Genomic DNA, 21934 nt, shown 5'->3' on the forward strand with positions numbered 1-21934 from the left:
TGTAAAAGTAAAATTTTTTTGTATAAATATTTTTGTGAATGTGCATACATATTTTCTGATTCAAGCTTATTACCAATTTCATACAAGAGTCTTGTATTGCATTTAAGCACGAATCTACCATATAGCTCTATTTTTGAAAATTGCTTGATAGTAACAATTTCTACATAATTAAAGAAATTTTCTGAGCCTAAATATAATTCAAGTTTATAATTTTGTATTTATAGCAAAGTTTAAATATTAAATTTTTATATGATTCTAAGATAAGATTCTAAGATCTAAAAATTATAGCGTTATTTAAATCACAAACAATTTGTGGGACAAGCATACAAATATAAAAAATTCAGAAAATAATTACATAAATACGTTACACAATTTATACAAATTACAAAGTATATAAAATTGGCAATTGCGTTATTGATACTGTATTAACTTATATTATAATACATATTTTATATAATGGTTTATATCATATATATAATATAAATATATAATTAAATACATAATATGTATTATATATAATATAATACATTTATTAATAATTGCAATTTTATTTATATAATTGTACTTTTAATTTTATATATAAATATACGTATACATATTTCACAGAGTGGTGCATACTCTATTAAGATTGTGCACACTATTAGAAACCTTTAATTGATGCATGTGTGTGCGGGTGTGTGTGTTTTGGCAATTTTATTGCAATAATTCTAAAAACGCACATTTTATTACTGCTTCAATGTTACAGCATTATTTCACAATGTTATTGAAATATTTCTACAGTCTTTCTATGTTGTATGAATATTATTTTTTTGTTGCTAACTTTACATATAAGATTAGATATATAGGAAGGTATTTACGCTTTCTCTCTCTCTCTCTCTCTCTCTCTCTCTCTCTCTCTCTCTCTCTCTCTCTCTCTCTCTTTCTCTCTCTCTCTCTCTCTCTCTAATTAATCTTACGTCAACCTGAATACACAGAGCTCTTGGGTCAAAGTCCTTTGTCACATGCCGCACTTACATTGAGGTGGCGCTTAGCATTACAGATTGGATCACTTAGATATTAGGCGTAACCCGAGATGCTGCTGTCTCTCCGACCGATTCCCGCATATATATGCAATGCATCGACCGAACGGGTACGTTCGCATCGGTGCGCAAATGTTGATATTCCGTCCATCTTGAGTAATTAGAACGGATGGCGCGCGGCGTCTTCTTGCTCCATCCCACGGTAAGGCTTTCGTAATGATTATTAATGCTGAGGACGAGAAGAGATCAAAGATTGTTCCTCATTGTAATGAACCTTACCGTAATCACGTTACATCCCGATTATTTAATTGCATGAATAACTAAAATTTCAGTTCTCGTGTTAATTAATTGTTGAAACATTTATTGCTCCAATTAAATTTAAGCGATTTTAAATACTTTCTATAAAGATACCTTGTATCATTACTTTATAATATGTATTATCTTTACGTGTGCCTGTAGGTACGTGTAGCTGTTTTTTTTTTTAAAGAAAATTGTCTTTAAAATTTTCCGCGACGACTTTAATATTGGAATTCTTTAATATTGGTTTCGAAATTAAAGCGAGATTTACATCACAGCGCATTGTACGAACGTCAAGGAACGAGGATCGTCGCGCTGAGACCCATCAAATCCGAGGCAGATACGAATTGCTCCTCCTTTGCCCGAGGATACGATGGTAAGCGATCACTAGCTGTCATAAATCAGATTGCGAAACTCGGCGAACGATACCCATTGCGAAGTGTACGACATCCGGTCGTCGGAATCGGAACATTTCGTAATACTACGTGCTGACGGACTGACTTCGTGTGTACGATCAATCTCAATTTATGGAAGAAACGCGATATGTATCTTTGAGGATCTTATCGAGGTGGTGTCAATAGAAGGATAAACTGTCACAGAAGTCTCCGAGAAACACACGTCGTTTGAAGATAGAGCAATTTATAACTTAGAATTTATGTAAATAATTATAATTATTTGTCATAATAATTATCTAGATAATTAAAATTTTGAGAAATAAATATCGTAACGTTTTCGAAAGTTAAAGTGACAGACTTGAATATGTTTGTAAAATGGTGTACAGGATGTTTTGTAGACATGTAGATCTAATTTTATAAATAAATTTAGGACACAAAAATAATGCAAGAAGTTCATACATTATAGGTCTACTCAACGAACTATTGAAATATAGAATTTTATTAATATTGTAACAAGAGAGCGAAAAAAAACACGTTTATAACTTTCATTAATAAATTTTATTATTTCATAACTTTAGTAGGTGAACATTATTCTCGTCATTATATTATTTATTCAAAATTTAATTGAACTTAGGACAATTATAAATAGTACGTAAATTAATTGTTCAATTTAAATATTTTAAACAAAAAGTAGAAAGTAGAATACAGAATTAGAAGAATAATATTCATTAATAATATTCATCTAATAAAATTATAAAATAATATTTATTATAGACAATATTCACTAATAAAAGTTCAAAATGTCTAGTATTTTTTGTCTGTAATATTAATAAAAATATATCTCGATAATTGAGCTAAATTAACTTATAGTGTACTATGAACTTTGTTATTTTTGTATCATATGAATTCATTTCTGAAGTTATGCCCACATATTATAAAATATCCTGTGAATAAAAATTATTAAACTGGATAGAAATTATTTCAAGTTGTCAAGTTGTTCAAGTTAATAAATTGAAGGCATATTAGTCGGTGTATTTTAGCGATATTAAAAAATTGGAATGTAAAGCGTAAAATAAAAAAGAAGATCTAGCATAGTTGATACCTAACCAAGAATAATAAATTTAGTTACCTTACGCGAGGTTGTATTCATTGTCTCGCGCGATAAAATGGCTGTTGCCAACACGATACTGGAAGGAGCGCGGTCGCGCGCGCGTAGACAGTGATAAATTACGGCGGTGGAGAACGGCGGCATTAGTGCGTGACAAAAACGCGCTGATGTTCGGAAATACAGGTAGAAGATGCTGTTAGTTATCATCGCCGTTACCGTCAGCCAACCTCGTCCGACGTTGTCAAGAACATACCCGGTAAAAGAAGCAATTTCATCTCGTATACGCGGAATGGCTGGGCTCATGCACGCATACCAGGACACAGCTGCATCAATGAAGCGAATTCCAACCCTCTCTCTAAACTCGTCCGTGGAGTACGGACGGGAAGCGAGCGGACCGGCGCGCGGCGCGCGAGGGTCGAGAGTAAATGGTCTCCATTGTACTTTTAAATGCCCATCCCTGCTGTGACTCTCTACCCTTTCGCGTACTACACTACCCTCCGTGCCGTTCTCCGCGATTATTCAGCGATGACAAACGAGTGTCCCATCTTGCGCGGCTCACACCCTCGTCCACCATGTCCCTTATCTGCAATAACTCCTCGCTGGCGAGCTACCCATACCCCCGGACTCCGAGCAACATGCTCCTTATTTTTATCTTCCGCCCAGACAAATTGGCGGAGAACATGGCGAATTAACAACGGCGAGAAAAGAGATGTCCGAAGCCGGGAAGTTACCCCGATGGTTGACGCGCGAAAGACAAGACCATTGTTTCAGTTATCAGTTAATTAATGCGCTGTCATTTAGCGTGGAAAATTGCATCTGTCTTATTGACGTATTTATTGACACATCTAGCGTCAGACGATCATGTTAATATATCAAGTCTTTGACGGTTCTCTAATGTTGCTCGTTAATTACTATTATTTAATTAATTCAATAATTAATTAGGCACTCATATCAGAGATCTGACATATACGTTCCATTTACATCGCACGTAACCAATACGTAATGTAACGTAATTTCCAACTGTATCGAGAGCAGTTAGATTACATTTCGTTAGACGTCTCGATACAATTACTCTTCGTCGGCGGTAATGTAAGCAGTATCGATCAACCACCCCAAAGTTCGGCAGGTAATGTACAGTCAGCGTACATTTTCGTGACCGCGAATGGGTACACAGTATCGGTAGCGCGGGGGCGTACTACACGTAGGTAGATTTCGCGACGAGATAGGTGGCCGGCGCGCCTACTTAATTGCAACGTTTGATCGTAGCGCGTTGCACTTGCAAGCGTTTCACCGTCCATGCCCGCGTCCCTTTACGGTGCCGTACCACCGACGTTTTCGGCAGCAACACACGCGTTGCCATAAGCCAATATCGATCCGGACCGACCCAGCCGGATATGCCGGGCGTTTGTGAAATTTATGCACGGGTCCATTAGTCGCTCGATAATTTCGTGATAAACACATCGTCATGGAAGTCATTAAAACATTAATAAAATAGATTGTTACGTGAAACGTGTCTTCACTGTTGGAATTTCAGCGTCGCTAAATGAAGCTTTTAGCTATACGTCGCTTAGTCTCGCAATAGCGGTCCGCAAACAAGCGCGCGGTGTATCATCTGTAATTACGTCTAGTTTGCTCCTTCTCGTCGTAGATTAACGCGAATGCGCGTGTGTATGTACGCTCTTTATTCATTATCTGCGTAAACCTCCTTGGAGAAATAGGGTGAAGATTTCGTAACACATCTGTGTACGTAGTACGTGTGTACGCGCGCGCACGCGAAGGGAACTAAGGGAGAGACTAAAATAAAGACGAGCGAGTCCAAGGTAAGATGAAACTAAGCGCCTCCAGATTGTGTCATGTACTTTTTACTGGCGCTACGTTCTACACATACGCGCAAGTACACGTACACACGCGATGCGGTTGCGCTTTCCTGAGCAGAATGAAAGAAAAAGCTTTAAAATTGCGATGGTTCCCCTCTTTCCGTTCGCGTTCGTTATTGACGATAGAATCTCCGGCTTCTTTCAGCAAGTAACGATCTAGAATCGATATGATCGTTCGGCACCGTGCAATCTTGACTCGACTATTTTTGGCGCGCTAACGCGCGTGCAAAAGAAGAGAATGGAACGCGAGGAAGGAAGAAGGAGCGGAGATAACGAGCGTAGCTTCTTCGCTCTCGATTTTCTTAAAGCTGTCGTACGTCGCGGAACGATATTAGCCAGAGATTTCATTAGATCTTTTTTGAATCGTGAAAAATATGGACGACTAATGGCAGCTCTGCACAAATTGAAGATGGTTATTTTCTTTTTTAATTCGAATTCTTCCTAGATTAAGTATAAAGTCGATGAAAATTACGTGCAGACTGGCAGTTAAATTCCTTCGGTATTTTACCGAGTATATGCCTAGCGTCACTCATAAATGATATATTAATAAATCCTTACGGCAAAGAGATTAAACGCGATTAAGCGGACTAGCTACTAATGGAGAGAAAATAATCGGTCGCAAAACACAGTCGAAAATGGAGCAAAATAACTTCCCCTTGGTGGATGTAGTTGTTTTTTTCTTTCGTTTCTGCCGCGAGCAGAAAGTCATATCTCGTGCGGCTCGGCATGCGAAAGCGCTATGCAGGAACCGGCGGGGGAGGAGGGGAAAGGGGGAGAAAGCGACTCGCTTTTTACGCGAACGATGAAGGGGTGCTGCCGTCGCAGCCGTTGTACAGGAGACGGCGGCGAAGTGACAAATTACTCGAGTTTATCCGCAGCCCCCGGTTTTTAAGGGGCGCGCATTCCATCCCAGGAATCAAGCGGCACTGAGCGGCAAGCTCGAAGGCCTCCTGGAATTCCTCGTCCGTCTATCCATCATAAACCTGCGGCGACAATGCTTACAACATCCTTCCGTCACGTCGTCGAGGATCTTTCGCGTCCAAAGCTCAAGATCACTTTGTCGTCCCCGCCCAAAAGTTTATGAAGCATTCACGATGTCTGGCTCCCCTCTCTCCCGCTCCCTGCGCTGACGATCGTTTTCCGCCGAAAAAATTGCTGTCTCAGTTGCCCCGGCTTCATCTTCCATCATCGAAAAATTTTACGAGCAGCGAGTTCATAATAGTATCGACGATACGTTTCACGTACGCAAATTTATTGAAAAATAATCACTTAAGATAACCGTAAATTTATCGCAATCTTAACTAACTATATGTGAAGTTACTAATGTTGAAATTAGAATATTCTTCGATTAATGTAATTCCTAATTGCGTGCAAACATTAACGTGGTGAAGAAATGGAGCCGCTAATTATCAAGTAAAACACCAAGTTACATAATTCACGATATCCAATTAAGGCTGTTCAGCGACTACCTTCAATAACTCTTCTCTTGCCAAAGTACACAGTAAACGTTCTTATACTGATCATTCGCCGGAACTTGGATAGCTTATCCGCGGCGGTTTATTCTGAGTTTATCCCGCCTCGGGAAACGGCGATCGCCGAGAGTTGGCGAGAGAGAGAGAGAGAGAGAGATAGATAGAAAGAGAGAGAAAGAGAGCGATTCCGGGAGTTTGGCGCCCGGTGCGGGATTTAATGTCGGTGGGCTGCCGATAACGATCTATGCGCGCGGAATATACGCGCGACGATTGGATCAGCAGTCATCTCTCCGAGAGTTCGCGGGTCTTCTCCATTTGCCGGGCGACCGACGGGACGATCGATTTGGATAACTCCATCGTTATCCCGGTGGTTACCTCGGAGTTTAATACCGCGCGCGCGCGCCAGTTTAAGGGAAACGAAAGTTTCGTAAAGTTTTCAGCGCGCGTCACACGCAGTGGTCCACAGTGATCTACGACCGAGGCAAAAGTTCTCACGATCGTGTGACATGATTACTCTCACGGTAGACGGAGCATCCGAGAGGAGAAGTAGCCTTATCGGGGCAGCGATAAGTTCTGTTCCTGTTCCTGTCTCGCGCTCGGCGGCACGGCGGGGGAGAACGGCCATGCATATTTGAAAGTGGATAATGCCGACTCGCGGCTGATAAGATAAGCGTTGCAAAATTTTTGTTCTCACTAGACTTCAACCAATTGACCTAAAAAGCGCGCACTTGAGATATCGACGATGGGGAAAGTTATAATTTTCTTCGCGGGTGTATCCCTTTAAAGAGCGCTGCGGCGAGCGGCGCGACTCGCTGCCTCGCTGTCTTAAACTTTAACGATGATTTGAATTTACAATTTCCCAGTGACCGCGTTCGTCGCAGCCGCCGGCCAATATCTCAAGTTACACATGAATATTAAAGGCCACTTCTTAACCCGTTTGCACGTAACCAGGCATCCTCACGCTCCAATAGTGAAATTCTCAAAAACGACTATAGACGATGAATATCGATACCACCACGTACTCCCTTATTTCCATTTTACATTCACCTGAAAGTGTTACTCGAAATCCGCTTACGTTAAAAGCCTTCAGCCCGGCAAAGCAGAAACAGACACGGGGGGGAGGAAGGGTACACCCGAAACACCATTTACGCGGATAATCACTCGTAAATAAGGAGGCCAAGGCAATAAAATCAAATTAATCGCGTCACGGACGATTAACGCTCTTTGATTACTTCAGTGACGAGGATCGGCTTCAAAGTAAAGTCACCCCCTTCCGACAATCCTTTTCTCGGCTATATGCCTCGGGTATATCCTTTATATACGTCTCAGTTTCTCAAGGCGGCGTTTCGGGGCGCCTTCGCCGTGCCTTCACCATCGCGGCTCCATTCCCGATATAACAGGCTCCAACAAACACCACTCTCGAGCTCTCGAGATTAATTACGAGGTATCGGAGTAATTGAGGACGAAGTGCGCCCGACAAAGTCCCGAAGAGCAACGAGAAAGAGACGGCAGGAGTACACTCGAACGGATGCCGTTGCCGGCTCTATTGTCTCTGATGCCCACTCGTCCACCCGCTCACTTCCCCCGTCTTCCGTACGGTCCATTCATTCCTAACGAGTTGGCAACGTTATCGGTTAGAGCGGACAGTGTCACCGGCGTGTCCATTGAGACGTTAACACCGATACTCGTCCACTCATTCCCATCCTCCCACGGGAACCCGGAAGCATCGCGGTCTCGTGTCCCTGTACGCACGCATATCCATGAAACGATCGCACGGTACGAATGCCTCTGTATGTCTCTACCCGCACGTACGTATAGATGCAAAGTGTGCACCTATATGATACTGTAGATATAACGTCCAATGAGCAACCGCAGGCCGGCCGGGTCGTCGGCACACTCGAGCGATTTTCAAGCTGGTCGCAATAGGACACCCTGCTGCGTCGTACTGCATCGGTTAACCCGGCAAACCACCCCCGGGGTTGACGATGGTGACCGATCAATCACCACAGCGGGGCCGCCGCCTCTTTCCGATCGCCAGTCCATTTCTCTCTTTACCGATTTTCTCTCGTTCGACACGTTTCCCTCCGGGCTTCCAATCTTTTCGTGCGCGTGCTGGGTTTCGCATATACGTCTCTCTCCCCCTTTTCAAATTCTCGATTTCTTTCCTTTTCTCTCTCTCCTCTCTGCCATTCCGACCGCGATAAATAGGAAACAACCGCAGCAATGGAATTTACTGGATTGGTTAGAGAGTCGTCATCGCCGCGGGAGAATAACGAGTCTGCGGTCGTCTCCGGGCTGTTTTCGCGGCGGCGTTTGCGAGTGGACCGGAACCACAACGAAAATATAATTCAACCGGGCGCACGCCGAAAAGTTTGACCGAATAATGAAGAAGGATAAGAGAGCCAGCGGTTGGTATGTAGCAGTATGCGGACCGATGTTCGCGAAAACGATGTTTCCGTTAGAGGTAGCGCCTGGTGCAATTTATCGTTAGACCCGATCCATACGCTACACGTTACTGAAGCATCCGTCACTGTTCTCGTCGAGAAAAACATGTTGCGCGCCAATTAGTATTGTTTAGAGGAGAAGGTGATATTATGGGTCACCAATGTGTATTTTATATACAATAACTTTGTCAATAATTAACTTTTTAAATTGAAAACTTAACGAATATATTTATTAAAGTGCTCTTCAATAGATTCTAGACTTAAAATTATGGCATTGAATATTTATTATATTGAATATTAGTTATAAAAATATAGCGACTGCATAATAAAGAATAGATTACTAAACAAATAATTCCATAAGTAATTACGTAAAATTATTAATTTAATAAAGAATTTAATTTTTAAAAAGTACACAAAAATTAAAAATGGAGAATTTACGTGGAAATTTACTTAATAAACTTCGTTTCTATCAAAATTTCGTGTTTTTCAATGAAAAGTAATTAATAAAATGAAACTTGACAGAGTCGCACAAGTCATGAATCTCATTCATTTGCTTGCCGAAGTTCAAAACGATTTTCATACTGATTTCTCATAAATTTCCAAACTAACTTATGATTATTCAAATAACTTATCGCGTAGAATAATTTCAAGAGTTCATTTCGCTTGACGTAGCATCGTGAAGATCGTGAACAGCCTCGAACTTCGGACACTGCGCGGACCGACTTCACAAATTCTTAAGTAGCATTCTCGTTGGAATAATTTTATCGTATTTTCGAAAATTCTGCCTAACATTTACAAGGATTAAATTCTATAGTATAAGAAAAAAAAATAAAATTCGTAATACGAATTGCAATCACATAAATATAATTCTATAATATACAATATGATCATATATCTCTCGTATAAATAAAGCGAATAATATTCACAATTGTTTCTCATATTTCTGTTTCTGTCTAAAATATATTATTATAACATTTTGATCGTGTTTAAAAGCAAATGAAAATTTCCATTATTTCACATTTTATAAATAAACAAGTAATATAAATATCATATTCTATTTATTTATGAAACCTTCGTGAAATCGTGAAATCGTGAAATCGCGCGATTTGATAAGATCTTGCAGATTCTTAAAAGCGAACCTCTTTTCGAATCTAATCTCTTCGCGAGAGAGAATAACGTATCCGCTCCATAATCTTTCTCTTTATCACCGTCATCCTCGTTGATGCTTTCGATGCCGTGGTTAAATCCAGCGATTGACAGACGAAGATTGAATGGCGGCCACACTAAAGCGGGATAAGACACCGTTTAACGCAATATTGACGAAGAAAAAAGAAAGCAATAACGGAAAAAAGACGAAAAATGTAATAGGAAAAAGAGAGGATAAAAGATAAAAAAAAGGTAAAAAAGCTATAAAATGAAAAGGGAATGCAGATTAAAAGGACGCTCACGTACGTCGTATAGCTTATCAACATGATAGGCATTCACCTACTTCAACCCACCCATATTCTAACTCGTAGTCCATCTTCTTTCCACGCACTTCTTCTCCCCTTCCCTTTCCTACTCGATCGAAGGCAAGAGTTGGCCTTACGCCAGAGAAGAGCAATATTGTAGCAGCAGGCTACCCGGGGAATCTCGTGACTTCAACATGCTGGTATTCTACGTACGTTACACGCGTATACAGGCTGCGTCAGAAGTCGCGCGCAATCTAGTGATTAGATACGACGAAGTCTGCAGAACCGATTTTCCATTAAGAAACATTTCGCGACAGGATTACTAACTTTCAATGGTATTTAATTTTATTAAAACGAATGCAACATTGCAAATTTATATAAATAATTATAGACAGAAGAAAATGCTAAATCACTTCTTATGTTTTAGGTTTTGTTCGTCAATATTAAATTAGCGTCATCATTCCGTCCAGGTGACACTTCAATCGAAATTTTCGATAAAAAACGTTGATTTCTATGAATTCATTAAGGAATTTATATCTGAAAGAAAACGCACATTTCTGATACGGTCTGTACATAGGCACATCTAATGTAACACGTACTATGCGGGGCGCAGCATATTGTCTTACTTACTAAGCACTATCACGACCACCAACCGACGCAACCGCCGCCCCACCAGTCTGATTTATAACCCTCGGCCTAATATACTGTTTTAAAGGCGACGTTGTCGGAGAGAAATCTCTCGATGAATGTTGGGAAGTATCATCCGCGGAACTGGCTTCCGGCCGCAGTGCTGACTCGTAGAAATGCTATAGGAGGTCATTACCAGCAATTGTGTACATTAACACACTCGTATAACGTTCCCCTGGCCGAGTTAAATCCGGTTTTGAAACTGATGCATCGTTGTGTTTTACAAGGAACTGCAAGTATTATATTGCCGAAATATTTTCATTCCTGGTAACGCAATTCGGGTTGCGGATAATCTCGGTTAGTCAAGAAGATGTAATGGATAACATGGAGTTAGCGAGTTAGGAGAAAATAACCGGTAGTTATTTCAAGAAATTTTTCCTCGAAAAGGTAATTTTACGATGAGTGGTTTTGATTTCAATTTTAACTGCAAATAGAATAACTTTCTCTCTCTCTCTCTCTCTCTATATATATTTATCTATTTATCTATCTATCCATTTTGCTGTTAAATTATCAACTCAATTTTGCTAAAAGTGTGAGTCTATCATCGCCAACGTCTCATAATGTATTCATTATAACACGATTACCCGCAATGACCTAAAACTCTGATAGCCCACATTTACATGACATGGTTTCTGTAGATATCAGAAGATCGCCGCCGATGATTAGAGGCTTTACGGCGCCATAATGACATCCCTATAACCATCGTAGACACTAGCCGGACATTAACATCCTGAAACTAATTCGAAGTTCTCTCGGAAAGGACTTAGACAAGCTGATCTAGATCAACCGAGTTATCGATTTCTACGCGTAAATCATTCTTTGGTTTTATTAAGTTAATACAGCATCTTAAAGGGTTTAGAAAACGTCGGAGTGCGTAAAGAAAGGGATTTAACCGTTTCCGGTTGATTCCGCGGCACAGTGGCTTTAATAAGCTCCACTGTTTTCGAAGCTTAAATCGTTCATGCTCGACGGCGCAGAATCGATACCGCTTTCCAAGGGACAACACCTGCCGACAGCACGCGTAAGCTCCTGAATTTTCGCGTAAAATGTTTCGAAACGGGGATCGCATAGGGACTGGTCGGGTGAGGCGGTCGTAACTATTTATCTGGAATCCTAAATCGCGCCCGCTCGCTCCTTCGGCTACATACAAACGACAATATTTTCGATATCTGCTGCTGCAATACGAAATCGATATTCGGTTCCGCAAAGTAGCCGCATCGACTGGGCGCAGTCTCGACGTGTCCTACCTAGTACGAGAATATCCCTGGAATAATATTTTCGGAAATGTAGATTTAACGCCGCGTATCCTTTTCTAAGATTCCAGGTCCTCTCCAGGTTTGTGTGGAATCTGATAATGATAAAAAAATATTTTTTTCGTAATAGGAGAACACAAACTAATATGTGAAAATACACTAAAACCTCGTATATTAAATTGTTAATATAAAAAATTATTTTATATACATATAAGTAAATATAAGAAAGACATGTATATATCGAATTATAACTTTTATATAAATAAATATACGTAAAATATTATATATGTTTTTAAAATATCTTTTTACATGATTTTTTTCTTGAATTTCTTTCAAAGTGGAAATCTTGTTCTCGATGTATCACAAATTTTCTTTTTAATCTATCTGAAAGACATCCCATTGCAAGAAATAAACTTTTACAACTAAACCACTAAACCATAATTTTGCACGAGACTAGGAGAGGATTTATTCATAAAAATATAAGTAATAAATGCTATGCGGTCGCATCGTTATGCAATATGTAACTCCTGCATATGGAGGAGATTTTTCGCACTATTACTTTATTACGAAATTTCAGTGTAACTAAAAATCAGCCTTATTCATAGCTGAATTCGTGCAGATATTTCTTGCGTAATTTTACATATATTTCCAAGTTTATGAAACTACGCGCTGAATAAATTTTTGGTCTTAAAATAATTAAGTTTTAATTGAATAATATTGTTGCATTAGATTGGTCAGCTGTCCTGGCCGATCGATATATTGATTTCTAACGGGCGCAACAATATTAATATCATAGCATTAAATTGATAATCAACAATAATGTTAATAATAAGATCTTTACCTAAATAATGTAAAGAATTATTTTTTAGAATGTACAAATTATTTTGTAAGTAATAAATATGCTTCTAAAATTTACACAAAACAGTTAGTAACTAGTGAAAAGAAGTAATTAAATATTTTGAAAAGTGAGCAAAAGATATTGTAGCAATTTATTATTTTTTTAAAGAAAATTTCTGCAATTATAAAAGACTGCATAATTTAGATTTTTGTATAATTAGAAACGTTACATAATCGATAAACTTTAAAACTTCTTCCAGTCTACATTCTTGTATTACGTTTGACAAGATAGTTTACTTTACTTTTCCGGTACCGCTGCCGTTAAATCGAACAGCCAGCAGGAAAAAGGAGACAATCCTATTATGACAATCTAAACAGTATCGTTGCTACGTTGTCGCGGAGGATGCAGCGGCGTCAGTCGAAGTAAATCATAGAAATACTCCTCGGTGCTCGAATCCGATCGACTTCGTGGTGCACGGACAAGCATGAGAGGGAGAAGAACGGAGGGACGGAGACTTACGTTATCTCCTCCGTCTTCCGAGTTTAAATCGCTCACGCTCGACAGGTCGAAATCGATATCGCTCTCCGCGAAGCGGCGTCAGCCGACACACGCTCCTTTTCCTTGTCGCGCTATATATTCGCCGTCTCGCGCCGCGCCGAGGGTGCTTCCCCGCCGTCGATCTTCCGCGCCGCACCCCCGACTTACGCCCGAGAAATCTCGGGTGCGCGCTTAAATAATCGAGCGTGGCGTGCATTCAATCGTTGCAGCAACTCTCCCGAACGGCTATTCCGCCCGGATAGGATTTGTTTCCTATCTGGGACTTTCCCCGAAAGCGCATCCTCGGAGAATTCGCGAGGCGAAACGTTTTAGTTCGTGCGCTTGAGATGCTGGAGGCTGTCGGTTCCAAAGTTTCGGCGAGAGGAAACTCGCCAACTCCACATTAACCCTACCAACGATGAAGTGTCGTTCTAATACAACGTCTACGCTGCAACATCTCATCACATTTGCATGTTAAACCCCGCGGCAAACTGGGGCGATCTTACCGGAAATTTAAAGGGGCAGGTGGAAAATATGAGATATCTTATTTAGTAGGCATTTAGTGAGAAAGCTGTAAAAAATAACAATGTAAAAATATCATTTCTCATTTGCTTCTTATTTTTTGTACGGTACGAAAAAAGTTTCCGGCAATCGCAATCATTAAAAAGTTATAAGAGTAGCATTTATAGTCGATGCTTATAGTCGGATCTTATTTCAAGATTATTTTAAGTAATGTTTTTAACATGCTATAATACGGTTCTGTGATTGATTCGTGACATCTCAAGATTGCACTTAAAACGATCTTAAATATAAAAACCGACTATGAATGCTGAAATATAATTCTATTTTGAAAATAATGGAATAAACGTAATGTTTGCTTTTTACCAATGACGACACAAAAAGACAATTGACGTGATAAAAGCAGATGGTCGCTATTAAGTAATACGGTATCGATCTAATATGATTTTCAGGCTCGTACGACCGCAGATTTTGGCATGGACACAGATTGCCACGTACTGGACGCTACTTGTCTACGATAATATGATTTATCTCGTTGAGAGTGTCTGGTCCCCTCGGAATGGTCACCGAACGATAAATATCGACAAGCGCGCGATTGAATAAATCATCAACGATAGAACAGAAACCGGGACACTCGTTCGCCGCGGCAGACGGTTTCACAAATGGCAGTTTAAACTGGAAAGGGAAATGGTCCTGTTAGTTCTCTGCCAGGGCAGGACAAGAATTTCCTGCGTTTAATAGCCACGTTGCCCTCCATAGTCGAAACGCGATTACGCAAAATTTATTTTCCGATATCGTTCCGCACTGTTCCCGAGTAGGGCTTCGTTTAAAGGACACAACGAAGACAACGGCATTCGTAAAGGTAAAACGAGAGTGTAAAATCTAATCACACGCCCGGCGCGACTTTGCTTTGTCGAAATCACTTCTCCGCCGTGAAAATCTCGTTCCCTATTTCCATTTGAAGAATGCAATCGGAGTTGGCGCTAATAGAATTTAAGGGCACGGCGAAATCGATTTACATCCCCTTCGTTCGGCTACGGTCGGTACTAATCCATTTTATTTGGAAGTTTCGAGGATTCCAGTTGCACGAAGTGTCGAAATTCATAACAATTTAGTACTCCCAACCAAAAAATGGCAAGAACATATTTTTTCCCCGCGATCATGAATTAAATGATTTTACGTTATATATGTCGTAAATTACACACACGCTCGGCCGCGAGCCGAGTAATTGTTTACGTTCCGAAGCGTTCTGTTCTGCATGATTGACAAACTACGAACGTATTTCATGAAATAGATTTTTGCGCGCCAATCGTAATCGACGGAAATTTACATTCGTCGGGTCTGCCGCAGGATAGATAGAAAATTAAAAAGAGAGGATCTAAAAAGCCCTGCCACGTACGAAACGAATTGTATTTTTCCGCATACCGCCAAATTGTGCCGATTCAGAATCTTGAAATACCTACTATAAATTGCAAAATCGCAAAAAAGGACGACTTGTAAAAGCCGGTGACGAAACGAATTTCAATTGCCTTCTGGTGAATCGAAATGCTTCGTCACAGTTGCCGCATCGTGAGTAATGGCGGTTTGATTTAAACTTTCTCGATAAACGAAATCTCTGTCTACGTATAGGGATTCGGACAATTGATGATGCCACGATTACAACTTTGACGGACAGATGTCTGTCATGAGTATTCACTTCTAATACGCATTGTTCGTTCCCGATGTGCACAATCGCAATTTTGTGATATTCGCGGCATAGAAGAAATAATATTTGAATTCTTTGTTCGTAATAATTATTTCTCTTAGTGATTAAAAAATAATTATTTTAATTTATTATGTAGAAAGCCCCGCAAGAGAAGAGGAAAAGAAAGATTGCTTGTGAGAATTTAACTTTCTTCAATGAGGATAGTAATCTAAGGAAACGTACACTTGTTAAATATCACTGGTATTGGAAACATAACTTTAATATGCGTGATATTCATGAAACGATATATATACAATTCCCGAGTGACAAACGGCGACACGCTTATACATTCATATATTCATTACCGACATCCAGAAACTTCCGACCTCTTTCTCTGTCGGCGTGTTGCAGAACTGGGACAAAGTGTCGCGGTAGCAAGGTGAACACACCGAGGAAAGCGATATTAACAGAATCATGTCGAACCTACACCGGGAGACACAAATAGGTTCCAATTAAAGCCAGTGCACTATCCTTAGATTTGTTCGATTGCAAAACTTTCCTTGTATAAACTGAAAGGGATTCACTGTGCGTTTCTATTTGCGAGATTCTATTAGCATAATGCAAGTATCGCAAAAAGTTAATAAATACGATACAAAATCCAATATTAATTTGCTAAAAGTTACAGATCAATAAAGTTAAAGAAAAATAATTTAAAGTTTGATCCATTGTGGAGAAGAACGAGGGAGGAAATAATGTACATAAGAAAGAACAAAAAAATGGAAAAAGGATAATGTTGAAAGAAGAAGCAGAACAAAAAGGTAAAAAAGATGAATAATGTAAAGAGCGCGTCATTCTTTATTCAAAGCATTGTTCGTTCGTTACGTTTTCCATACAAATATCAATAATTAATTAATTTAATGCATTAACAGAAAGCAATTTAGTCACGTATAATATATCATCTCGCAGGTTTACCTATTTTAGTCAAAGTAACATAATCATTTAAGATTATTATTAAAATATCTAACCATTTCTAATAAACAATTGTGATAAATACGCACACATATGTATTGATTCATATATTAATCATTATATACATTTCGTTAATAGAGGACATTTGCAATAAGAGATAAAATTATCACCTTGCATGGTTAATATGCGATATGATCAAGAATAGGAAGGTGCTGTGAATGTGGTCTGCATAAAGCCCGGTGTTACAAAAGAGAATACGTAATGATGCACTTAAAAGGGTGTGCAGGGTCAAAGGGAGGTTAAATATATCAAGCTGCGACTACGTGCGAGAAATACGTACAGGGAATTACCAAGTACTTCGAAATCTGACTTTAATCTCCGCACTGCCGCATGCCGGCGCGATACTAATTCGATATCGCGAGAAATATTTGAATAGTTTGCATCAAGATAGTCAGCATCAGGGGAAACCTGCACATTCTTTCTCTTTCTCCCTTTCTTGCCTATACTTCGATATTGTTTGGTCGCTGGGCGGTGGACGTTATAATTGAATAATTTATCAGCGTCCGCGTTGAGAAATGATTAGCTAAACTTCGGCGATACTTCCCACCGGCTGCCAAGATGCCGCTTTTAAAGTGAGAGCTTAATACGAAGCTCCGCGGGACGAAGTTGCAAGCTATACTTTTAAATTGCGCCGCGCAAAAGAGTTTATAATAAGGCGTACGTCGGAGATTTACCGAGGGACGAAACGCGGACTGCTGTCGATAGTGTGGAAGGTGCGGAGTTGCGTTCATTAAATCATAAACGCGAAAATGGGCGGCGAGTATCAAGATACGTCTAGGTTGAAGTTTGACCCGTTATGAAGGAGAGCCAGGAGGAAATAACGTAAGGAAGAACAAAGGGATGGAAGAGAGCGGTGTGGGAGGAGACGCGGAACAAAAATGAGAAAGGTGAATGATGTAAAGAGCGCGCGTGACTCTTTATTCGCGGAATATTTGCATTCATGAATCTCATGACATGGAAAAGCCGCAGACACATGCAGCATTCATCGTAATGCAGCGCGGATTACTAGCGTATAATGTGATTCCGCCATATTGGTTTTTTTTCTTACTGTGTCGTCGCGGTATATTGAACATCAGATAGCTCTGCGGATAAATAAAGATAATCGGAACACACAATAACATTTTAAAAAATGCAAACAAAGTTTGGCGAGTGTTTCACGATTATAATAATAAAAATATTTTTTAATTAATTTTATTTTTTTTAAGAATTAACATTAAAATAATTTCTTAACTGGTTTAAATTAATTTCAAAATAATTACTTAACTATTTTTTAATTAATCACATTGAATAAAAATTGGTTATAATTTTGCCGTTTCTAAATTATTCTCATAATTTAATTTCGCAAAATTGCGTGTGTATGTTATGGTAATGTAAATTAATCGCCATGATGTAACGTCCATGTTCCAGGAAACTCATAAAAACGTCCGCTATATCTCCGGCTTCCTACGTACAACAACGTGGCAGTGATCGATCAAGCTGAAAAATGCCAGGAACCACAGAAAACATATTTCGCCGAGACCGCACTAGAATTTCGTGAAATTTTACTACCGGAAGTTAAGCTGATCCGACGAAGACAAAGTTCGAGGCTATTACCCTTGTCGTCAGAACGTGACTTGAATAAGAACATGTGTAACTGAAAACAGAGTGTATGATTTTCCGGATCGTATGTGTTGCCTTTCCTTTTCGAAAAAAGGATTATATCCCTATTATTGCTCTTTGTCACATACAAATTATATTAGCATTTCGAGAAAAATTACTCAAGATTATTTTATGACTGTTAAGAAAGAGAAATGTGACGTATACAAGTGCGAAATATTCAATCATATATAATACGGAACTTCATTCAAATACTTATTATAGAATATATAAGTGGCGATCCCAATTATGGGTTATTTCAGATTAAAACAATAATCTTTTAATTCGTGTAAATTTTTAACAATTAAACATTTAAAAAGTTATTAATATCAATGTAAGCTACAAATATTATAAGTTAAAAAAAATATACATTTAATAAATTGTACATTCAATAAATAAATTTAATAAGATTATGAATTTTGAATAAAAATTTTAATTATCGGCATAATTAAGTGGATGTTAATATATACTTTTTAAATATATATTATTGCATTATTAGTTTAGTGTGGTAAATACAATCTACTACGAGTATTATAGTTTCAAGAAATTACTAAAAAGGTATTTAAAGAGCTCATTAAAGAGGTTATTTAAAGGTAACTTTCCGCTTTCTCTAAATATTGGCAAAGATTAAGAAAGATTGTACATTTTAATAATTACAAAAAATTGAAGAATATAAAAAATTTTTTCAATTTTATTGATACATGTATGCCCGTAAAATGTTTAATTTTGCAATTCTGACCTATAATTGGAACGTCACTTGATACTCAAGTTTCTTAACTATATATTGCATAAATATTATAAGTATGTAAGCATCTCGAACATGTGTAATTATAAATATATAAATATAAATTAGATAGAATTTTTTCCTTTTTGTTTTAAATTATTTCTGAACTGTTTTATTAATTTCATGAAAAAACTGTATTTTTCATTAAATATAAATAATAAATAAGCGATAGGCATCGGTTTTGAATATAAGTTGTAAGCAATATTTTATACAATAAAACATTAATTTTTTTCATCAAATCAAAACCTATATATCTACGTGGTGCCATCTCACGATGAAGATGACAAGTATTTAATAACACCTAGATGGTCAAGGTAATTCTCTAATCTTTGGTAATTTTGAGTTATATATAAACATTTAATTTTAAAGAATACATGCTAATAAGATATTATATCTAAGATAAAATAATATGCATGTAAGTAAATGCTGTTTTCATATTTTTAAAAATAATATCCTTTTAATAAAACAATTAGAAAGTTGTTTAAATATGCTTTATAAAGCATATTATTTTCTTTTGAAAATGATTTATATTTTATTTATTTAAATAATATGCAAAAAATGTGTAATAAAAAAATATATATTGCATCTATGATAAAAATTAAAATTTATATTTTCAAAAACAAATAATTAATACAAAATCCATAATGATATCCCTTATTATATTATTATATCTATATATGTCATATCTTTTTGATCTTCCGATTATATTTTAATCTCTCTATTGCGTAATCTTGCTAAAAATTATGCAATACACCTACTTCTAATTTATTATTCAAGAAAGCATTAAGAAGTAAATAAAAAATTAATTCCTACCTGTTAAGGATAATAAAATTCACGCTTAATATTTCTGAAATGTCACCTGAATATCACTCGCGAATATATAATTGGCACAGCCCGAAACACTATAACAAAATATCGGTCTACGATCGAAAGTTTATCACTAGATAAATCGTGTCACGACGCGGAAAGATTTTTTCGGCACGGATAAATCGAAATTGTTCGAAATGTTTTTGACGTCGCGACGTCGCGTGCGCCATGGCGGTGATAAACAGCTGTTCGTCAACTGTAGAGGTTTGGTAGAAAGGAGGGGTTGATCGTTATTATTGCCATCTACAGTAGGGTGCAAGCAACTCCTTTTGCCCTTTCTTTACTTGAAAACCGCTTAACTTCTACAGAAAATATCAGTTTCTATCACTTTATGAGTGTATCAATCGTCAAATTTTACCTATCTACGCTAGGTAACCATTTTTCAATTCTATTTTTCAATTCTATTTTATTTTTAGTCGTTTGTGATTAATACTTCACACACAATTATTTATTTTTTTATTGTACATTTTCAAAATAGCTTATGTTTTTGAATAAACAATGATATATTGTCGCAATGACAAATTGGAATTCACATTCAATAGATTTAATTTGTTTAATATAATCATGGTGACAAATATTACTTAACTTTGAAGGCCACGATACCTGATAAAGTCATCCTTGCATATCATCACGTGCAATCAACGCAATTATATACGCGCAGAACATCGTTCGGAACGCGTATATTTAAATTCTGTTGCGTTTGAAATAATGCAACCATAAGTGTAAATGTGTTCGTTCCCACAAAGATCTATTGTGTATTATGAGCGCGCATACAAGTAAGACAAGAGAATATAAATTAGAAAAATGGTACAAAAGTGTTAATTACAAAACCTTTATTGTCACGGTATTATCTTATTAAAATACGAGGTCCCAAAATTTAACTGCGATAAGTCGTAAATTAGATAAACATCTGGAGATAATCACAAAATAAATGTTATATTTAAATAATTTATCTCGCGACGTCGAGTTGATCTTAACAGAGCAACACATTAAACGCATCGTATTCTAATGCGGCTACTGATTAATTTTCTATGCAATATTCTCTACCGCATTCTTTCGAGCTTCCTATACGAGATCACAGTGTAAAATAACAATTAGTTTTTTTCTACGCATCAAGATATATAAATTTATAGTATGTAAATTCTATACGATTTACCAATTACTATCATTCTCGCGCAAGTTAAATCACATAACATGTTATTCTTATGTATCAATTCCTCATTTAACTTTTTAACTAGTTACTAACTAGTTATTAGTTACGTGATAATTTATTATTCATATTATTTCTATTTTAACGTGTACTTGTCTACATTTTTTTGTTAAAAAAGTTACAGCTGACATTTTGTACAATTCGAGTCTACACTACGTGCTTTATTCGAATGTCAATCATCGTTTTGTTACTGGACAATCTATTGACAAAATAGAATTTAATTGAACAAAATTGTATAACATGACTGTCATTTCGACTATCGTTTCAGTACTTTTTAATGCGTCATATTGACGATCGATCGTTATCTACATGTGTATTGAAGAGAATCCAATTACGGATTGCAATTATGAATAATAAATAAAATTGTCTACGATATTTTTGTAATAATAAATCTGAATACAAATACGAACAATCTGTGTCGGTTCTTTAAATTTTTTTACATTTCTTAAGTTCAAAATTTGCATTATTAAAATTTCACATCAATTCTGACATTCTAATACAAAATTATTTTTTTATCGCAAATATTGCTTGATTCTTTTTCTACCTTTCGGGCTCTATCTTGGACAAGGAGACTTTACAGCTATTTACGATCCTGTTTCCGATACCCTCAACCCTCATTCATGTAGTTGTGTTTACTCACGCAGAAGCTCATGCACATTTACGCACCTGCACATTCATCCGCACCTGTACGTATACAGCAACGTGTAATGTGAATGTGCGACCTTGTGAGCGCAACAGGCGTCACTTCACGACTACATCTCTACGACATAGAGACAGTGTATGACGGTTAAGTCCCCTACTTTAACGGCAACGGCCACTTTTTACGAC

The 21934-nt window shown here is 37.6% G+C and overlaps 1 protein-coding gene across 2 annotated transcripts in view; it reads right to left on the reverse strand.

The window, feature by feature from the left end:
* LOC105840233 (bifunctional heparan sulfate N-deacetylase/N-sulfotransferase) overlaps positions 1-20229 on the reverse strand; it is a 266600-nt gene extending 246371 nt beyond the window's left edge. For both annotated transcript variants that reach the window (XM_036283750.1, XM_036283751.1), the window contains exon 1: positions 19843-20229. The gene's annotated coding sequence lies outside the window, so the exon portion shown is untranslated. The remainder of the gene's footprint in view (positions 1-19842) is intronic.
* Between the last annotated feature and the right edge of the window lie 1705 nt (positions 20230-21934).

This window comes from Monomorium pharaonis, chromosome 3 (genome assembly GCF_013373865.1).
Source record: "Monomorium pharaonis isolate MP-MQ-018 chromosome 3, ASM1337386v2, whole genome shotgun sequence".
NCBI lineage: Eukaryota > Metazoa > Arthropoda > Insecta > Hymenoptera > Formicidae > Monomorium > Monomorium pharaonis.